Source organism: Typopeltis vanoorti, chromosome 1 (assembly GCF_054136105.1).
Source record: "Typopeltis vanoorti isolate ZY-2024b chromosome 1, IOZ_Tvanoo_1.0, whole genome shotgun sequence".
Classification (NCBI taxonomy): Eukaryota; Metazoa; Arthropoda; class Arachnida; order Uropygi; family Thelyphonidae; genus Typopeltis; species Typopeltis vanoorti.
In genome coordinates this window covers 80,061,078-80,083,299 of record NC_143549.1, presented here as the reverse complement: position 1 = coordinate 80,083,299, position 22,222 = coordinate 80,061,078, and positions in this window count along the sequence as shown.

Here is a 22,222-nt window from a genome sequence, read left to right as displayed (position 1 = left end):
CTAATTCCCGCATGTCGATCTATGGTATATGACATATCATAATATATTGTATCATACTATTAATGCTGACTAAAAACTAAACTCATATAATAAGCGTGATTAACTGCATTTATACGGAAACATTGTAAAGTATTTTTACTTGTTCAACCACGAATAGATGCAATGTGTGGCATTTTAAGGAGAGTCGAATAGATAATTTCTTATACGAATCGAGCATACATTTGCGAAATATTTGCCATAAATCTCAGTCCACATAGGAAACTACAATGTAATAGATAGTCCATTATCTTTATTGCCATACCGGGCGTCTTATTAAAATCACGCCACACGTTACTCGGATACGTTAATTAGGCAATTATCTGTGAGATTTACCAGAATGGTATTTCTATTACATTACCTATGTAGCTTCGACGCATTTTAATTTTCTCTCTTACTTTGCAAAGTGTTTGTTTTTGTGTTATTCATTCCCCATTAAACAAACGAGATTAAAAAGGGGTATATAACCCTAAAGATTACGGACCATTCGGAATGAAAATTGCCTCAACTTGTATAAAGACATCGCAAGAAAAAAAAAATACAATTACTTAAATTACAGAAAATTTCTGTTTCTTTTGTTTTCATAATAGGAAAGAAAGCTCTCATTCGCGATAGATTTATAATTTCCTTCCCATCTGTATTTCTCTACGTGGAGAATGGATAGGAAAAAAATATAATAAAACTTGAGCAGTTAATGATAGCATTTAACGATCCTATTAAGTGTTGGGGGGGCAGCTGCAGCCAAGGACGATTTAACGTTAAATATTGACTCAGCTTGTTATTACTATTTACAACTCCAAACTGTTCTTCAAGTAATAATCATTATCGTTTTATTTATGGTTTTTTTTTTGAAGTTTTTAACGTAAATAAACTGGCAAGAATAAGATTTTAAGAGATATGTTATCATAATACGTTCAATTTTACATGTCTGATGACAAACAAGAATCCCTAAACATATTCGTTTAATAAAAGACCACAAAATGTCATATTTTTTGTGTTTGTGCAATCAGAGAAAATCACCTTTTGTACAAATAACAAACTAATCCCAATAAATGAACACGTGACATGTCAGGTTTGCAACATTAGGAGTTCTCTACTTTCCCACACCTAACAGTTAATGTGTAAAAAAAAAAGGATAATGTTAAATGGGTGCCGTTCATGATTTAAAAAGAGTTGAGACCATTTTGGAAAAGAAAAAAAATCAGGATTTTATCTTAAAGTGTCAATAAAAACCAGTACACAGTTCGTTATATACTATAATATCTATCTATCTCTCCCGTAGTCCTTAATGGACCGTTGGGTCACTCATGGCTAAACCATGAATGTCTAATGGGCGGTGAATTAAGACAGATGGCGCCCATCTCCTCTTCTGTCTTCGTCTATATGTCCTATGGCTGCATTTTGTATGTTCACGGGTCCGGTTTGTCTGTTTGCGGGATGAAAAACCCCAGGATAAACGGGGGGAAAACCCTACTGTCCACGCCCAAGACCGGCTAACTTGGCTATGGCTGAGGAAGATCCTTCAGCTCCTCACGTCTCCGAGGAATCGAACCTAGGACATTCCTTCCCCAGGCATATGGTTGCGAAGCGCACAGCCACTAGGCTAACCGCGCGGACTACTATAATATATTACTCAAATAAGCAAAAGCATCTTTCACACACACACACAGAATTCATTTTATATTGCTTGTATAGAGAAATAGCCTTATAAGGACTGGCTTAAAGGGGCGAAGCAAGAATGCTTTTCATATTCCCCGTTATCTGTAGAGGACAGTGTAGGGATAAGGTGTTATTGAGCTATTAAAGCTCTGATCATGGCAGGAGGGTAACAGCAATAGCCGAGCCTCATTTAGAACTTCATTGGCTACAGCACTGCCATCCATTACCCTCCAAGGGAGAAATAGCCTTCGTAGATATTGAACATTTTGTAGATGGTAGACCTAGGTTCTAATCCGGTGTACGACGCAAAGAACAGTTATAAGATTTTTTTTTCACCAAGGAAATTAGATGGCCTCATAAGGCGGAGGCAACGGTTTTCATTCGAGAAACTGATGATTATTCTAATAACTGATAGTATTCTTTCCGTCTGTTATAATATCCCTCGAATTTTCGGAGCAATAGCATAATAGAATTTGTATTTGCATCCTCGAAGATTAATACAATAATGCTAGCAAAGTAGCAGCTTATAACTTGCAGAAGGACAACCTTCTTCTTCAGTATTTAAATTCATTCTTAATTAATTTAAGTACTGAATTCATTAATGAATGCTTTGTTAATGAATGTGAAGAAGAAGAATTTTTCTGAAAAAGGTTGGCTGGTGGGAGACTCATATTTATATGAAATGTTTTTTTTTTTTTTTCTCATGAGATGTAATATATTTTTGCTAGATAATTTAAGATCAGTGAAAATCGGTTGAAGTTTGCAATCTTCAGTGGTTTCTGCTGCATTTTATATTCTTCTCCCTTCTTCAAGTCACTGCTCCATTTTACTCCAACTGTGCGGAAATTGCCAAGGGAGTTTGACTAAAGTAAGAAACAAATATATTCCCAATTTGGTCGAAAAGTGGTGGGGGGTCTGTTGTGTAAACGATCTTCCCACTTCATCCCCTTCATTTTTGTCTAATAGGATAGGGCTAAAAATTCCCAGAGAAGCATCAATCACGTAAAAAATAGTAAGGTCCATATATTTTTTAGAAATCGGTTGAATGATCTAACTTGAAGTGGCATCTTTGGAGAAGCGATCCTTTTCCCTATACAATCCGTCCTCTGTGTTTTAGTTCACATGGATTGAATATTTCAGAGATATTAGAAAGTGCTCATCCAGATTTGGTATACTTTAGTACTAATGAATGTTTGGGTCCCTATCCGTACAGGATGCGAAGAACCGCTATAAGGATTTTTCAAATGAAGGAAACACAACCCGTCTCATAGGGGAGATCATATTTTTTCCCACCGAGAAACTACTTGGGTGTTTCATCCTTCAAACCAAGCAAATTTACAAGAATAAACACAATTAACAGTCATACTATACTCGCCTCGTAGCCTTAGTTGTGTAGGCCTAATTCCAAATAACAACAACTAAGGAATGCATATACATTTGTTCATTATTTTCTATCATAATTCCATTGCCAAATAAACCTACTACGTACAATGGGTGGATTAATGGTTCTACAGATTACAAACTATTCACAGGAGACATAGCTTGCTAATCGAAGAGATAATCCACTCTCCCAATCATCTAAGGTAGTAAATATTAATTCTGAAATTATTTTATCCACACAGAATTGTTTACATTGCTATTCGTGAACACGATATAAACAAAAGGAAAATTAATTCAAGACATTATTTAGGTTAAGGAGAATGGACTGAAATAAGACGTTTCATTATGATTTATTTTTTAATTCTTAATAAGACGTTTTTAGTGAGGGACTGAAATAAATACAGCAGTATAACTAAATGCCGTGAAAGAGAGTTGTGCAATCATTTGCCATCTGAGCTAAAATTGTGAAGAGTCTAAATTTTAGCCGAAATATTTAACTTGTTCTACAGGTTTCGGTTGAGAATAGAATTGAAGATTTTCATGTTCTTGCTGCTCTTCATAACTTTTACCTTTTTAATTCTGATTTCTAGATCAAATCGGCTATCGTAGTTATTTAATTTAGTCAAAGTGTCCCGAAGACTTGTACTGAATTTATTTATATAACATCATCCACAAGCAAAGAGATGACTTTAACATTCAAGTATTGGAGTCAAATATTCAATAGTTTAATTCCATTTTGCTTCAGAACATGAACATTGTAGATGGTGAATAACAGTATAGAGATAGCATCCCTTGCTTTACGCCTGAGTGCACATTAAACCATCTTACATTCTTCATTTCTTACTGAAAGATTTACCAAATAGAGACTATATAGTTCTTTGAATAATATTCATTTACTACATAAATGCAATGTTTTGAAAAAGTTTTTCAAAATCTACAAAATTTAAATTCTTGTCACATTCCCGTGGTTTCTCAACTGTTTGTCTTAAAGTGAAATTCTGATTCTTTCAATCCCAACTTGGCCTAAATCTTGCTTATTCTTCCTCAGGCTTCTCTTTCGGAATTTTCGGGAGTCTGTTTGTATAAATCTTAATTGTAACAATCAGTACTGAGCTGTCTGTAATTCTCATGTTTAGTTTTATTTCTCTTTTTATAGAAATATGTTATTATGAGGAAAAAAGCTCTCCAATATTTGAAATTCAACTTTCTCAGCAAGCATTCCGAAATAAACAGCCAAAATGCTATACAACTTTTGTTACATCTCCACGAATGCACGTGTGATCGAATATCAAGTAGTCCGGTTGCCTTTTCGCATTTTAGATTTCTTAGAAATTTTCTATCTCGAATACTAAAATACACTCACGAAGATAGTTTAGTATTTTTAGAGAGTAACTCCTGACTGTATATTTTCTATAACTCACTGTTATTTAGTTATATCTAAATAAGTTATTTACTTCGTAGAATTTATAAATAAATCCATCTTTTATGAATTCATTTATACAAGAGACACTTTATGTATAATATAAATCTGCACTGGAAAAATGCCTCCGTAGCTCAGTCGGTATAGACGAAGTCCTTTTGTCGGAAAGACCTGGGTTCGATTCCTGTCAGTGACGTGAAGAACCTTTATCTGGTCTCTTTTGACTAAAGGTGAGTTAGCTGGTCTCATACGGAGGTTGTGGTTTTTTTCCACCAGTAAACTCGGGTTTTCCGTTCCCAGAACAGGCAAACCGGCCCCGTGAACACACATGGATTACAGTCATGAATACATATGCCGGTCCCAAGCCCAGATAAAGTTCGGGGGTTGGGTAAGGCAATGGTGAACTATCCTGCAAAAAAATCTCACCAGGAATACCTTGTGGGCAATGCCTACAAAGTCACTTACGGTCGGAAACGACTGAAAGGGAAAAATAGAGAACCTGGAAAAATATTTAGGGGAAAACTTAGAAGGAATACAGAGAGAGAGAGAGAGAGACTTAGGAGTGAGATGAAATGATAATACAATGAAAAGAGATGAGAATGATAAAATGAAAAATGAGCATGATAATAAAGTACAAGATGAGGATGATAAAATTCAAAATAAGCAGATGTAGTTGTTATACACTGACCTCACGGCTAGAGCTGTAAGGCAAGTGTATGTTTATTAATTGTGTGCGTGTTTACTGGCCGGTTTGTTTATTTTGCAGGATGAAAACCACAGTTTCCAAAAGGAAAACCCTCCTTATGGGATAAATCACCTTCAGTTGAAAAGTCCTTATAAAGATTCTTCGTGGGTCCTGATGGGATTCGAACGTAGATCTTTCTAGAAGTGATCAGAATAATATAGAAAAAAAGGCCTGCTCTGCAGTTGGGTAAGAGATAAGAAGGTAGGGGATGGCGAAGGAGGAGAAAAGAGAGAGAGAGAGAGAGAGAGAGAGAGAGAGAGAGAGAGACTGAGCAGCCACTGAGGGTAAGGAAAGAAATCTAATCATGCAAGCACGTCCTGTCCGAATGCGCGACAATCCCATAAGATTCTCACCAAAGGCGTGCGTAAAGTGCATAACAGTGAGTAGGAAGTAGGTAATCGTAGAGGTGAAATTAAATGTAGGGATAATGAGGTGGGTGGGAGGCACGCGCCAATTCATGAAAGTGGCCATATGAAACAAAACCTTCCCATAAAGCACGAGTTAAAAGGCCATTGTGGGGTTTGGCCTACTCTAATATCCATAGCGTTGCTTCTTTAACGGTCGCCAGCTAGATTACCATAACAACCAGGTCACGGCAGTGCAACTTAACGACCCATCATTACCTCCTTAATTCCAACAGTAAGTAACAGATTGTAGCGATGATGTTCCCTCGGCTGCTATTAGACGTCACACTCCGGCTTGAAGTACACATTCAAGGGAGAGGGCGGAGTGATTATCAATAACTAATAATTGGACAAATTTAATATAACAAGTATTTGAAATTATTCAAAATTTAAAAAAATTCGAAGCTCTAAATACAGAACTAGAGAAAAATATATTTTTATATTAATACGGCTGGTTTGCTATAAAAAACCGCCCGCAAATATAATCTAATATGTTATATTATATTTGCGTTTTAAAAGTATAATATTAATTTATCACAAATGATATAAATTAATATATAAAAATATTGTCTCCTTAATATTATTTTTAAAAAAGATAAAATATTTAAATTTATTATCTATTATTTTAAAAAATTTTCTATTAGGAACAAAGGTGGTTTGTAGGCTGAATGAAATCCTGGGAGGGTAATGGATGGCAATGCTGTAGCCAATGAAGTTCAAACTGAGGCTCGGCTATTGCTGTTACCCTCCTGCTATGATCAGAGCTTTAATAGCTCAATAATACCTTATCCTTACAGTGTAGGGGGGACTCAGGATTCAATCTTGGAGGGGGGTGTCGAGCACTCAAGAGTTGATCTTTGGGGGAGGCGAGTTGAGTAGACGATTTGAGAATACACACTACGCATTGCATATGAGCTATGACTGAGATACGAGCTATGACCGTGATCTCCTCGGAAGTAGCGCCCGAGCACTACTTCGTTCGCCTTGCGTTCACAGTGGCCAAGATTCCCGAGAGCTATAGGACATTCCCACCTTTTGTGACCGCTAATTCATAAGTAGTATAGAAATAGAAGACACGACACAACATAAATTTTTAAAAAAAAATTAATTAGGAAAATATTTTTGGAAATTTTTCAAGTGTTTTTTTCTTTTTCTTTAGGGGGGCCAGGGCTCCTTGTCCCCCTCCCTGGGTGCGTCAATGACCTACACTATCTGCTACAGATAACGGGGAAGATAAGAAGCATTCTTGCTTCGCCCCTTTAAGCCAGTCCTTATAAGGATAAGGACAATTATATTACCCCGTGTGGTGGCCGGGATAAGCATAGCCTCACTGTAGCCCATTCATGTCGTACGAGGCGAGTGAAATGGGTATCCAATGGCATATATTTGTCACAATATGCTAATTATATTAGACACATTAGATATTATATTATATTATATTATAATAATTATTTTAAGCAAAATTAATATTATCTCTATTATTCGTAATACTATTTAGTATATCATAATAGTAATTTCAAATACATTGTCTATATTTAGCATATCGTCATAGTTAAATATGCATAATATACTTGAATGAACTATTTACTACACCATAAATATAATATACGTATAATATAGATAATCTACTTGAATTATATGATATACTTCATAAAATAGTTACTTCCAGATTAATTATATTATATCTGTATTATATTTATTATATCATAATAGCTGCTTCAAGAAGATGCATGATTAGAATATAGATATCTTCTTCTTTAACTTGGATCAATCCACTGCTGGACGAAGATTTCTCTCAATTTTCTAAATTCCATTCTATTTTCAGCTTTTCTCATCCACTGCGTTCCAGCAATCCTAACAATTTCATCTTGTTATCATTTCCTTGGTCTTTTCCTATACAGCCATCCATAGGTCTCGTTCTGTCAAACATTTAGGCAATTTTGAGTTGTTATATCTTACAATGTATCCACATCACCTCTATTTTGAATGCATAATATAACTGACGATGTCCTCTACACCTGTTCTCGATCTTATCAAATGGGAAGAGTATCCTGCCTTCAAGAGTCATACCAAATATTTTCATTCTTCCCTATGTAATTTTTTTTTCAGAATATGTTTCAATTTGTGAAACATATTCTGAGTTAAACTTAAGAATATACAGGAGATATCCTAAATTATATCTATGATAATATATTATAAATAGTTATTTCAGGTGGGTGATGCTTATATTGTAAATATAAATATACCGATAAAATATAATCACGAGTTATTTCAGGAAGAAATTTTTAATTGTATTATATTAAATTAAAAATATAATTTAATTTGACTAAATATAGTCAGTTTATTTAATTACAGTCGTTACTTTTCAATACTATTATAAATATCAAATATATTATAAAATATTATAAATATTAAGAAAAATAAATTATAAGAATATAAATAATAAGCATATTAAAACATAATGGACAAAATAATTAAATTTTATCAAAATTTGGCTATTAATTCAAATAAAACAAATAAACTTAGTACACCAAATAATAGATAAAATAAGATCAAATAAGAGGCTTGAGCTTAGTTTGAAAAGTGCTTTAATAACTATATAATTCTTCGCTCCTAATTTTTCTGTTTAGGCTCATATTAATCATTGGTTTTATTATTATTTTACTCATGTTATGTGTATGCTTTTATTTTATATTAGCCACTTATTTTCTTACTTGCAAATAATCCGCGGCACCTGGTTTTATCTAGGAAGAAGAGAACTAATAAAGAATGTGGCGATAAGTTGAATAAAATTTAATGAGACAGAAAATAATACGCTTTTTTGTTTCTGCTAGATTAATACTTGAAATTGCAATATTACATCAGATTACACTTTTAAAAAAAATGAATGAATGAAACAAACTACCAGGCAAGCGAGAAGGAAAAAGGTATAGTGATCCAACTTCGTAGTATACGCTTCATGGTTGTAATTTAAACTTGTTGCTGCTTCCAGACAGAAAAGATTTTACAGCTTTCGTAAATGCGTCGTAAAGTGTCATAAAATTATGAATTCCTCGATTCGGGTGTCTGTAAAAGTAAGTATGTCATTATCGCGAATAGCCGCGTTCATTGTATTCATCATCAAACGATGTATAACTTAAGTTCAAGACGAAACACGCGCTACACACACACACATTTATGGCAAGCAATCTATTTATTTGCGAACCTACAGAAAATAAATAGGAAAAACATGTTTTTTAAGAGAACCAATGAACGGTAATTGTAGTGGAATACAAGAATATTACATTTAAGTAAGTGAAGACACTCGTGTTTTCCCCATCGCAGGTAACGCTGGGAAGTGGGAAACTAAGGTAATAATAGGTGATGATATTCTTAAACTTCGGAAGGATCGTAAAACTCTAAGCAAAATGCTCATTAAAGATACGAAGCGTTCAAATATTTCCCATGCGATATATTTAACATAAGGTTTTCCCATTTGGTCCATTTATCATAACTTTACGTTGAAAGTTTCTCCTTCTAACCTTTAGTTGTTTTGTGACGAAGGAATAAAATGTTCCGGAACTAAAATTCTTGTTATTTTTGTATTCCTGAGAACGTTTATGAATGCTGCAAAACATATTTAAACAATAAAATAATCACTAATAAAAAAAAATAAACTCGAATTTTTCCACTTCGAATTAGCTGATGTAAATAATTTTTATTCCTTTTGTTCAGCAAATAGTATCATTTTATTTATTTAATATTATTTTATGTTGAGGGGAGAGGAAGAGATTCCTGTTCTTGTTGGATCACTACCCAAATCAGAGATTTCCGGATCCCGATTAAGAATATTGGAATTTTACGAATCTGAGATAACATTGATGGGATATCTATTTTCAACGAACACAATCAACTGCTGAACGTTTTAATTTTTCCTTTACGTCAGCTGTAAAAAAAAAGTAAACATTTTCGACTTACGATATAAAAGCAGCATTTATACATCTTGGTTTTTGTAGAGCTTGTTATTTTTTAGACTGAGTTCCTGAATTTTATCTTGAATATTCAGGATAAAAGCGTTAGTACACGAATAGAGATCACAGAAGAGTATTATTTTATTGTTTTGCATTGGATCCTAGAATAACAGCTAGTTGTTGGAGAACTGCAGATGATTCCGAAAATAATGCAAGTACAAAAAAAGTCGAATATAACCTTTCGAAGGCTGTTCACTTACATTTTTATGTACTGTCATCGCTTATTGTTGGCACACAACTTATATTACCTTTATATGTTTTCAGTAATAGGACAGTTACAAGATAAGTTCGGAAGAAGTCTTTATTCAATCAAGCAATTCGAGTTTTATTATTTTTTGATCACAATGGAAACACAGATGAATATTATTGCACGCTGGCCAAGTAAGAAAGTTTTAGTTCCAAATTTTGTTTTCTAGGTTACGATATCCTCGCCTTTATGTTATGGTGGGACAAACTCCGCATTGCAGGAGCTGAGAAACCTTCCAGGCTAATATACAGTATATATATAAAAAATATTATTCTTTGTTGTCGCTAAAAAAAGTATCAAAGGTAAGCAAAAGTAGGTCATATGCAGTATAACAATCCGATACCTCCACTTAAAGTCATAAAAATAGCTTTTTTTTTATCTAATTCAAAACATATCCCAAAAATAACCGCACCTCATCTCCAAAGTCGCTTCTACTATACCACAAACATCCCGTCTCATCCCTTTGGAATGGTCTTCCACCAATGTATTTCCCCAAGGAATACAATTCACATCTTTTCAAATCAAATATGAATAATATGTTTATTGCCCATCCATGGTACTAGTGTGCTAGGTTGACCAACCCCTTGTGGGTGGGTTTTCCAACAAAAAATAATAATAAAAATAACAAATAAACAAAAATAAAATAAAAAATCGCATGCTTTCTTTGATCTTTTGTCAGAAAGATATCACAATAATCCCGAAAGGCTTAGATACCAATACAGTTTTATGATCCAGATGGCATCCCCTAAATTGTGCTCAATATTTAATACTCATCCCTTATTAGTTTTAAAATCTTGCTATTGAATACATAGAATTAGATACCCTATCATACAGTAGACCGCATTGTTATACACAGCTGTCGTACAGCTGTGTATAACAAGAGTGCTATCCTGGTAAGTTCTCCTGACTCCAAATTGGTACAGAGTCTGTTCTGATGCAGCTCATTTTTTATATCTTTATAACATTCAAAGTGGGGAAAATATTCCTTAATTCTATGAAAAATTATAAATAACAATAAAACACTTTATAGTTTGTTATATATGCAATTTAGAAATATAAATTTATAAACACTTCTCTATTTCCCAAGTAAGCAAACAGACAAATAAGTCAAGTTTGCACCTGCAAGTCTAGCTGACCCTGCACTTGGTGCAAGACCAAGGCAACTCATGGTAAAAGTAGAATAAGCCCTGATCACTAATCTTGATATTTACCCTTAATGCAAAGCACATCTCCTGGAAGAGATGTATGATGCTTTGTATTAAAGGCAAGGGGGCCACTACCCAGACCGGTTTCGACCTTTATTGAGGTGTATTTAAGTAAAGACCTCTCTAAAAATTAGGACGATCCCTAGACCACTCCATAGTGGCCGAAAGACCGTCCAACTCAGCTTTGTTCCACTCAGTGACAGACTCACTCCGTCACCGAGAAGAACTTCTCAGCGTTGGCTCACCTCACCACCAGCCAGAGCCACAATCTCATTGGTGGCCCTACTCAGAGACAGGCAAAAACCTATCCCCAAACAGAGCCTCTCAAGGCCAGCCCTCCCACCAGTTCCTACCCCTATCCAGGTCTCATCACTGGGAGCCAGGCTAGAAATACCAAGATTATAGTAATACAGAGCTTATAAGTATTTTACCAGAACAAGTTAACGTAAGGTGTTTTAACCTTATTAAATAAAAATCTCAGGAGGAGCAATGTAGAAAGTATTTTACCTTGGGTATAATAAATGTTAAAGATACCAAACTATTTTAAATCTAGTTTTACTCCATTTCCCAAGTAAGCAAGCAGACAAAATTTTTCTACATATACTTCTCTATTGTTTACCATGGACAACAATCAAATGATATTTATGGGAAACTATCGCTACGAACAAATATTGAAAACCTTCTAGTTTCTATATCTTAATACTTTTGATTAGTCATGTATGAGTTTTCTGCAGAGGTAAGGTAGTAAATTATCCGAAAATAAGATATCAAATAATAATAATACGTTCGTTTTTCCCATGTCCTCTAATATTCTATATTAACTAAATATCAAGAGGATTATTAAGAAATGTTAACTTTATTATAAATATTATATATTAATGAAAAATACATGAAGGATCTATTATTATTCCTGCTAATTAGGCAAAATTATGTTCCCAGTGAGACCTTCGACACGAGATGCCTCAAAACTTATATTTTCTCGTTGGCACTTTAAAATTCTCATCATGGGAAAACTTAAGTTTGTTTGTCTGATAGGAAACTGCTGAGGATTAATAGTTAAACGCAATTAACAGCATTAAGCTTGCTTAATTAAAGTGGAAAATAAGCGATGAATTTATTAACTTTTTATTCTACCTACCGCTAATGAAACACTTGAGCCCTTTTGTTTGTGTATATTTTCCGTGCGTGTGTATACTTGTGGTAACTTCCATGACGCTGAGTCTGCAGAAGAAAAATTATTGATAAGTTCAGTTCTATTCACCACCGGAGGAAATTTGTTTTTCAGGCTATTCTTCGGCCAGTTAATTGATCTTTGACACAGGAAAGGAGAAAATTTATTCTCTCGGAAGCAATTATTGTGTTTAATTTCTCAACGTAGCAAAATCGACCGTAGAACACACGTAAATGTACACAGAGAAATACTAGTTAGAGTTAGGAACACCTCTTATCTACCACATTATGAGAATATCATCTCGTTGATGGCAAGGAGTTAAAAAATAATATAAAAAAATGTTAATGCTTACCTATTCCCTGTCCTCTTGAAGAAGTGAAAGGGGTTAAAATATTTTTTTTATGTTTTATATAAATCATAAGTTGAATTATAGTATTAATTATGAATAAGGTTAATGTGAGCTCTTCTGTAAAATCTCATATTATCTTTTGAAAAGTTCAACGCCAACAAAGTAATCAATTAGTCAACCGACATTGTAGATTCGAATTAAAGAGAACAAAACAGTTATTTTGCTTTTACAAGGTTTTTCCCTTAGGATAAGAATGATAAACACTATCAGACAAATATTTCGCTAGACTCACTTACCGTGTAAGATGGAGCCTGCAGAGTAATTATTTATTCATAGTTTTTTTCCTCCTTCTCCTTCTCCTCTCTTTCTGGTCTCACTGTTAAATCTATACCAAATCAGATTTTTTTTTCTTCATTTCATTTTTTCGCAATCGTTGGTTCCGCACTCTATTTTTCCACCAATGCGAAACGGAATTGGCTAACAAGAGCAACCTAATAATCTTCATAGGCGCATAATAAATGCTACATGCATCGTTACCTCCCGCGCGTGTGTGTACGTCAAAATCCTTCCATGAATGCTAAAGTATTCGTTGTCACTAGCTTAGGAATAAATAGAGAGAAAGAGAGAGAGAGAGAGAGAGTGAGAGAGAGAGAGAGAAGAAAAAGAAAACGGTGACTTCAACTTTGCTAGTTCATAATACAATTAACGTCACTATCTGCACACGTCTCTTGAGGTTACTTCGATTTGCAGCGGTCTGTTGGAGCAGAATTTTAAAGAAGACCAAAAATTCACTGCGCATGCGTGCTACGTTGCTACAACTTATAGAGACAGTAATTTAAGTCTTTCCACCCAACTCCCAAAGGCAGAACTTCGTGTTACCTTTGCTAGTGCCTCCATTATCTAGCGGATATTTGCGTATTCAATACCAATTCTTTTCCCCAAATCCAACCCCACTTATCCAGATCACTGTCTAAGGACCTCGTAAAGTAATTGCTATGCTTAACAATAGAAATTCCACAACTAGGGGGGGGGTAGCTCTTTACGTTTCTTCTTTAGTAGTCATGTGATTGCTTTCCAATGCAGAGAGAGAGAGAGAGAGAGAGAGAGAGAGAGAAAGGAAAACTAACTCGGTGATAAGAATAGAAGAACAGAATATTTCTACTTTTGACCTTTTCAAAATCAAATTGGGATTTGTGGGTAATCTGTTTCCAACCATTGAAAACTTCAGTATACCCAAAATAAATAAATAAAATAAATAACTGGATTTTGTTTCAGACAGGTTTCGATTATTATTATTATTATCTGAACAATGAAAAATCAGTAGAACAAGTCGAAGCACTCCTAACTGCATCAATCCTGTTGAAACAGTTAGGAGTGCTTCACAAGACCAAAAGAAGAACTGAACAAATAAATAAATAAACCATAATGACGATTTAACTTCAGTATTGAAGATTATCAGGTTGTATTAGTCGATAAAAATCATTTCCATAAAAAATTGACTATTTCAACCTAACCATGTCGTTTCACCATATATGAACTCTTCAGTATATTATGCATTGATAGCGTAATTATTATATAGCATATATAGTACTCAACGACATGAATACCAGCATTTTAGATTTCTAAGTAGGAGCACGGCTAGTACTTTGTAATGTACACTATTCTAATCTTTGAAAGAATATCTCTTTCTTCCTAAAAATTCAATATTTAGAAGACATTTTGTTTTCATAAAAGAGAAACCATTCCCTATTTGAATTTTGGTATTTAATTATTGGATAAATTTTATTCTAAGAATCATAACCGACAGCCAACGCCAAGCAGAACACCATCGGAAAATCCAGTTTTTCATTCTCAAAGAAAAAAGTTTTTAAAATAAACAAACTTTAAGATACATGGCTTCACTTATCCTTATTATAGAATGGAATAATCGACCGTGAGATGCAGTGATTAATACCCTTGGAGGGTAATGGATGGCAATGCTGTCGCTAATGAAGTTCTAACTGAGGCTCGGCTATTGCTGTTGCTCTCCTGCCATGATCAGAACTTTATATAGCTCAATAACACCTTATCCTTACACTGTCCTCTACAGATAACGGGGAATATGAAAAGCATTCTTGCTTCGCCCCTTTAACCCAGTCCTTTTAAGGATTTTAAGGATCCTTATTATAAATGCAAATAGCCACATTGGTAAAGTTCCTAAATGCGAAGATCACTTAGTTAATGCAAGAAAGAAAGAAAGAAAAGGTGTATAAGGGACACTCCTAAACAAACACAGGCTATAATAGCCGTAAAAGTAAAAGGTGTATTCATTTTTCAACATTGACGACAATAATTACTGCACTTCTAGTAGATAGGCCAAGGATGTTGTTTTCAACATACGCTGTGACTTCCCCATGTTTTGACAGTAATTAAAATGCTTGTAATATTGTACTTGTAATATGTTTCCCACTCAAGATTTCGAAACTTACAGGGACTTTGAACATCAGTTTAATAGCTTCTAACGGAAAATAATAATAAATTATTAATTTTTTATAGTTAAAGAGAATATAACTATATAGAAAATAGCGGAAATAACGTATAAAGTAACCATGTTATTGAATATAATTGTAACTGTCACGTATTTAATTAATTTGACTGATGCCATTATATGTACTGCTGCCATAATCTTTTCATACTCTCGTAACCAGACGTGTTATTGATCTGTTATCATACCTTGAGTGTTTTTTTTCCCCTTTTTTTTCTCCCGTTGAATTAGTTATATTTTTAGTTTTCTTATTATTGGTTATCTTAGCATATATTAATTTTGTTCGAATTCAGATTATGGTATTATTTTTGAGTGAAAAGCCTTCTTTATTTTTTTTTCATTAAAAAAAAAGTCCGATGCTAGAAATCATATTATTAGTGACTTAAAAATCAGGTTGGTTATTAAGGCTGGAGTGGATGTAGATTTTTTTTTCCTGGACAATATAGTATTATTTATTTATTGGTCTTAGCAAACATCAAAGATTATAAAAGAAACTCTTTACATTCATTGTATTGGTATTCCTTGATATAACTCACTGTCAATCATCAATTCGTTTCATCTGCTTTTAACTAAAAATAGTAATACAACAGTAATTTTTAATGAAATACGACTGAAATCATTATTAATATTTTTAATTAAATAGGATATAAATATGCAAAAAAAAAGCAGCGGTGATGTTATTGGGTACAATGCAATTGTAATTTGTGTAAGTGATCGATCTTCTACGAGGGTAGAGTTTGCATTACTGCTTAAGATATGCATATAATGGCGATCGATACAATATGTTCTAATAAGACTTCCTATTTATGTTATCTTACACAACACTTCCACTATTTTATATATTTATATATTAAAAAGCCAAACGGCTATTTTTTTTTCTGGCGACGTTAATTAAATTAAGGGGATAAAAATCCCTTATTATTTTACAGCCAGTATGTGAAACTCTGAGATCGAAAACTACGATCTAAGGTTTCATGCCGAAGAACTATCGGCGAATCCAAGCGTAAGTGAACACCTGGTAGTACAACACCAAGGCAACCCGAAGCAAAGGTGGAGCAAGCTCTCTCTATTCATTAGTGTTGTACTACCAGGTGTTCACTTACGCTTGGATTCGCCGATAGTTCTTCGGCGTGAAACTCTTAGATCGTAGTTTTCGATCTCAGAGTTTCACATACTGGCTGTAAAATAATAAGGGATTTTTATCCCCTTAATTTAATATTTATGTATTCTATAAAATCTTATAACTAAAGCAACGCTAATTTATTTATATTTTTAACTAAAAGCTGCTAAAGTGATTCTTTAGCAAAATAATCACACGAAATATCACTAGAACTAATGAATCAGACAACCTACAATTCAGGTTGAAGGCAGTGAACGTGTAGTATAAAAAGACAAAGGAATCATCATACTGCTAAGATTGGGAAGTTAGACTTTGATCTGTCTAAATATTCCTTTGACTATTCCGAGACTAGATCAAACTCCAGTGGTATCTAATCTCGATCCGGACTTTGGCTTTGAACCCACCTTCCCGATGTTAGCTTAAGAAATCAGTCGCAAGAGATATTCGTTTTGTCTTTACATTTTCTTGTATTATTTTTCTTCTCAAGAACCATCCATCTTCTATCCATGTTACAGACATTTAGATGTGACAACCCCGACTTTCTGAATGTGACATTTGGTGGTCAGGACGGATCACGTGTCGTAGCAAATGATTTATGACGGAATATAAATCATTTGCCCGGAAGCTCAAATGTTTTTACAAGCCCAAGTATGACACATCCAAGTTACTAAAACTACTTCGGTTTTATCGATATTCTTAGGAAACGTTTTGGGTTTCTTTCTTCTCTGTATCCTTTGTTATAACGAGAAGATTCTTCTCTTGTTGAGTAAGGGCTTTCTCTGATGCAGATACAGAATAAATGGCTCCCAACCGTCAGTTACAGCAAGCGAAAAAGGATGTAAGATTAAACACAATAACGGAGTTAAACGTCCTGTCAAACAAAAATGGATGTTTTTGTTGATAATGTTTTTGATTATTTTTCTACTTTTTGTGAAATGAAAATCGACATTTCTACAGAATACTTAATCTTGACAAGAGGCATTATTCGCCAAAACGTCATTTAGTTTTGTGCACACCATTTTTATAGAATAAAAAAGGGAACAATAAAAGCATTCCTGAAATCAACTATTAGGAAGCGGAAATGCTAATAATTTTTGATGAGGAGTGGCCACAATGAAGTCTTCTTGAAATCGACTACTGTCACGTGAAAAATTCAGTTATCGCTCGGTAATCAATGACAATAAAAGGTGGCTGAAATCGACTGTTGGCAGGCGTAAATGATGTTCATAATTTAATGATAAAGACAACAATAAAGGTATTGTTAAAATTAGCAGGAAGCAGACGTAAATGCCATTATCATACTTTTATGAGACAGGAAATATGAAATCCCATTATAATCAATTATTTCTTTTCTATACATTATTTAAAGCGTGAAAATGCTATTTCATTCATAATGGAAAATACGTGTACGTTATTTTTTAATACTCTATTCCCTAATATCATCTTTCGTTATCAGTTATTTAAATTACGGAAACAATCAAGGATGATCCAGATCAAGATTTTTCTGATCTGTTTATCGTATATGCAATTCTTCAATGGATATACTGTCAATATCCATAAAGGTGTAAATTTAATTTTTACAACGCATAAATTTTCACTTAAATGTTATTTTATAGCTGCTATAACATTTTATAGCCATAATAAAATTTGAATGGGTATAAAACGTCACAATAAATTTTTAAAAGCGTAATCTCGCTTTTACTATCCTTAATATGTTTTCGTATTAATGACGATGTTGAGGATAATAACAACTTGGGATAAATATTTATCAGAGGAGCACACACGTGGTGATTTCTCTTTCTCTCTCTCTCTCTCTCTCTCTCTCTCTCTCTCTCTCTCTCTCTCTCTCTCTCTCTCTCTCTCTCTCTCTCAATTTATCTATTTATTTCTTAAAAAGGATACACAAACTCATTAAAGGTAATAAGTAGCCCTTTCCTATTGATGCTATAGGTGTCTGTGAATCCACCCATTAAAGTAACTGTCTGCTCTCCGATGAAATACTTCAACGGCGACTACAACAACAAAAAGTTTTATCTTCAGCCGTTGGGATAATGCATCTAATAAGAGAATTTCCCACGACAACAATAAATGAATGAAGTGATCAGTATTATCAGACAACTTGCACACACTCAAACACATACACTAACAGTGTTTTAATACTGTATGAGTCGTTTCAGACTTCGTGATGTTACAGATATTCGGAATTCAGCTATGGTTAAAGCATTTCTTTTATGTTGGGTTTGTAAAGATAACATGTTACGAGAATCTCCAAGAAGAAACAAAATCTCACGATGAGGTTGGGTTGCTATGGAGGTACTTGTTCTGAATGATACGTTTGCTGAATTCTTCTGCTTTTGCCTGAGATAGCGTAACTCGACTTCAGTTGAAAAAGGTCAAGAGAATAATATTTTTATCCACTTGAGAATATCTTGAGGATATCTTGTTGAAGTCATGAAATCAGGAGGCAAAGAAGATAAAACGAACGATTAAACTTTGAAAAGAAAGAAAGCCTCGAACGGCATTAGTGCTTGAAATTAACAACTCACTGTCGGGTGAACAGAGATTCCACTCCTCATCCGACACACTGCGGGTTCGAATCCCACTATAAATTTGGATGTTTTGTGAAAGTTTTCAGATGGTAGATGATTTTAATCCTCCGGTGCGACTGTGCTTATTGGAAGTCTGAAGTAGCTTGAAAAGTTTCTTGTTTGTTTTTTAGATCAGTTTAATTTACTGGTCTCTGCAAAGAGATTTTAATTTATTTATTTACTGGCTAATAATCAATACAAAAGAATCTTTTTTTCTAACATTGGTTTAAATTGTCTATTTTATGGTAATGCTGCACATCGATAATTTTTTTAATAAATATCCTAAATTTCAAATTTCACGGAAATTAGTCTAGCGACTTAGATAAACTATACCAATAAAAACAAGCAAGATGGTTCCATAAAAATTTGTTAATATTTCTTTATTAATAAAGAATGTCTTATCAAACGATGACAGTTTATGTTGATGTTAACAACATGCTGCTGTATATATCACCATAAATTTATACTTTTGTATTATTCCTTAATATTACAATACTAGGAAACCCTATATTGCTCTTGTACTTTGCAAAGCCAGAGATTTTACTGTGTGTGGTGGGAGAGGGGGAGTTCAAATAGGAAGCTATACAAAATTTCGGGTAGCAGGTCCAACAGTGCAGATGGTAAAATAAAATAAAAATGAATAAAATTTCTTGTTGCAACAAATAATCTCTCAGACAGGTTATGATATATGAAAGTTTATTTTATATATTTTTTTAATTTTTATTTTCTTCCTCCGGTTATTTTTTATCCTCCGGTGTGAGACCACCGCTCTGCTTATAGGCTGTCTTTATAAATTAAAATAACAAGGAAGAATATCTGTTTATAGAAAATGCGAAAAACTGTCCGTAGTCCTAAAAAGCCTCTAAGTTGTTCATTAATTTAATTAATTTCAATTACTTTTTTTCTTACTATATATATTTCTGATATACAATTCTTTAACAATGTACATAATATGCAACTTTATTAATGTGAATTAAAATTTTACAAGCATATAGTACATTAGCAAAGCGCTATGAGTGGACAAAAGATTCGATAAACTGATATTCTTGCTTTAGAGAGAACAAATATGGAACTCTCTCAAGCCAATTCAGATGTCCAGTAAGTAGTGTAGTAAAATTCGTTTATCAGATTAAAAAAAAAAACATAAGGATTCGAACCCACAGTATATTGATTGTAGGACAGCGATTAGATGACTGCCACTTACTTATATTTTATGTCATGACAAAGGATGCAAATACGATTACTATTTGCACGTTACGATTTACTTAGGATGAACAGAGAGAGAAAGAAAGTCAAAATTTGACATTCACGCCGAAAGATGCTTTTAAAATGAAAACGAATTCAAATTGAAAGATCGCACAAAACCGAGGACTGTAAAATGAATAGTCGTTCATCTTTATCTATATGAGATTTTACTAATTTAAGTATAAAATAGCATAAAATAAAATTTACGATGAATGACATTGCAATACTAAATCACTCATGGAGCTATTGTCACTACTGATTTAGCAATGCTATTATTATTAATGCTACTTGCATTCAATAAACCTATAATGATTATTTTCCTTATTGGTTTAAATTTTGATCCATATGTACATTTTACTTACGAATCCAAGTATTTCTCTAGATTTAATTTTTTCCTAAAAAAATCTAGGAAGTAAAATATTATTTTTTTAAAAAATGTTGGTTTAAATATATCTATTCTCTGTGTGACATTTGTGAAAAATTAACATTAAATATTAATTTAAAAAAATATTGATATTAATATTAAAAATTAATATCAAATATCAGATTTTCTAATATTCTTTATATCAGACTATGGTTACTTTATTACTCGAGGCAAAGTTGATGTTTTTTGTTTATGACGATTTTTCTGTAGAGAGTAACGAAAAGGAAACATTTTCTTCCAGATGTGTTGAGTTTCATTTTGGACTTTTGAATTCTATACCTACCTTCGTTCCATTCCGAAATAATTATTCATTAAACAGAGCATAGCGCATTGATTATATAAAGATACTTTGCATGATATTAATGAAAATTTCGATGCTGAAGCATCTTGGAATACATTAAAGCTGTAAAAGTAATTAATTCAGTTTGAAATTTATCAACGACTACTGGAAATCAAAATTTTTCATTATATATAATTTAATTTCTAGGAATTAAATGTAAATAGAGCCATAGATTTGCTCCCGCTGCTCATGGTAGATGAAGTGCGTGTTATAAAGTAAAGAAATTATAATTTCTCCAGACACCATAATTTCTGCACGCCAAAGCGAGCAAGTCATTTTTAATTTATATATATATATATATATATATATGAGCACGCTTCGTTTCAATTTTAAATAAGTTGCCATGCCAACCGGGAATTTCACAGGAAGGCGTGTTGTTAAATATCGCGCTTTGATAATGTAAGAAACTTGACTGGAAACCATAATATATATACACTACTCTGTCAGAAGAAAATGGTCTTTGTCTAATATAATGATTCGATGTGTAGTTTCTTTACACTCCATATTTTCTACATCTTTTAGATATTAATCAAATTGCTTGGCATATTTTCGAAAGATAAAAAAAAAAGAATTCCAATGTTTCATATAGGAAAAAATAGCTTTTAACGTTACATGCCACTATTAGATGAAAGTCTTGGAATTCCTCTTCTGATACGCGTTATATAAACAAAGGAACTGCACTCGAGATAGGGATAGCAAGAATGTTCTTTAAAATATATGCATTTTTTTCCAGGGTTGAAATGGATACTTCTGTAGTGTGGAACTGTATTATACTTGAAGTATAAACTGGATTTTATTTAATCTTTAGAAAAGTTGCTTATGTCGGGAGATTTTAAAAATAATATAAAAATATTTCTAACTCACCAAAAGAAAGCAACAAAAAACGTAAATAGAAATAGAAAAATTTAAAAAAAAAATTGAGACGTTTAGAATTATTACTGAAGAATGCAAGACCAGCAAGGGTGAATACATTATGTTTGTGAATTCAGCTGCTTATTTATTGTTTTGCTAGAAGAAAAAAACTTGCGGTATCTTTAATAAACTTAAAAAAATCTATGAAATACCTCTCGTCATAAATGGAATTTTAATACTGAACTTAAGAAGACTCTTATCCAAGGTAGTGAGCGACTTGTGCCGAAACCACTCAACTACAGAGATCAGAGAGAGAGAGAGAGGGAGAGGGAGAGAGAGAGGGAGGGAGAGAGAGAGAGAGAGAGAGAGAGAGAGAGAGAGAGAGAGAGAGCAAAAGAAAGAAATAAAAGTTACGCAGAAAAAAAATAATAAAAAGGAAATAATAAAGAAAAACGGAACAGAAAAGGAAATAATAAAGAAAAACGGAACAGAAAAGGAAATAA